Here is a 1464-nt window from a genome sequence, read left to right as displayed (position 1 = left end):
ATGATCATCTGTGGTAATACATCAGCTAATGTAAACCCAAATGTCTTCAGTGTACAACAAAAATAAGAGAATTTGACTTGCTGTTCCATTACTTTTGGAAGGGACTGTAGATCCTAATTGGACCATATAGTTATAAAAAATTTTGATCAGTGAATTTGTGTGCTAAACCATAAAAAAAAACTTTAAAACAAACACAAGAATTGTAAAATAAATTCTGGAAGCCTGTGGAAAGACATTAAAACAAAAGTGATGTTTGCCTTTTTTAACACCTGGTATGGTTTGGCAGCAGAACTCCATAGAATTCATAACAGATTCAGGTTTTTGTAAAAATTAAAGATAGTCTACAGAATATCAACCCTAAATTCTTGTGATATATTAGAGTAAGAAAACTGTGATTTCTTAGTTGTAAAATATGCTTTATTTCACATTGAATGTGTATTCATGTGTATGTTTGCTGGTGTTGACTAATGTGTTCGTACACCCACTTGTTTCCAACTAATGCACACTATTTGTTCTGACAAAAGATTGCAGGTGACACTACCTGACGGCCTCTGGTGAGCGCCGCAGCTTCTCACACGCGCTCAAACCCTTTCTGCCAGTCTGCCACAGCCGAGGTAGCAACAGCCTGCGTTTCGCCTCCCTCTCTTCTCCAAGCCAGTCGCTCTGCACTGCGGCAGGCAGGGAAAGCAGACTCACACATACACACACTTTTTGTGCTCCACTCCCATATTTTGGTAAGGAAAGAGACAAGGAGAGAGCAAAAGCTAGCCAGCGCAGATTATTTGTATTATTTTTTTTTTTTACATTTTTCTATTGACTTCTCTTTGGTAAAATCCTATAAATGTCTTGTGGATTTCTGCTTACTTTCAATGTAATGAAAGTTGTTTCAGGAAGCTTGGGAGTATCATCACTGCAAGAGGAATATATTCAATTTGACCTGCTTGCCAAAAAAGAAACACACAAAAAAGTGTGAGGACGGAAAAGGACTTTTGGACCTGCAAGGTGGATTTTAGAAGCAAATGAACGAGTCGTGTTGAAGCCGTCTTCCTTGGATGGAGGTGAGAAGACAATAGCAATAACTAAATGTTTTATCCCTGCTCCTTTTTCTTTTCTTTTTTTTTTCTTTTTTTTACACGCTGACCGTTGGACTCTGGCTATGTTTAGTATCTACCTGCTTGTTGTTACTAACACGGCAATGGAATTCTTCTTTGCTTTTTTGCAGGACATAGACGCAGCCGGGCCTTGTAAATCTGCTGTTCCTACATTCTCCAGATGTAGATGAATTATGTCCAGACAGCAGCATCCAGCCAGGCAAGCTACTCAAGAACCTGAACAGCCAAGCCTGTAGAATTTACAACCCCAAAGGAGCAGACGAGGAAAGCAGAGCGGGGGACTGAAAGAATGAATGAATGAGACAGAGCAAAAGAGAGAGAGAGAGAGAGAGAGAGAGAGAGAGAGAGAGAG

The sequence above is a fragment of the Austrofundulus limnaeus genome, unplaced genomic scaffold (assembly GCF_001266775.1).
Source record: "Austrofundulus limnaeus strain Quisiro unplaced genomic scaffold, Austrofundulus_limnaeus-1.0 Scaffold112, whole genome shotgun sequence".
In the NCBI taxonomy this organism is placed as follows: domain Eukaryota; kingdom Metazoa; phylum Chordata; class Actinopteri; order Cyprinodontiformes; family Rivulidae; genus Austrofundulus; species Austrofundulus limnaeus.
Note: the sequence above shows the minus strand (reverse complement) of the source record.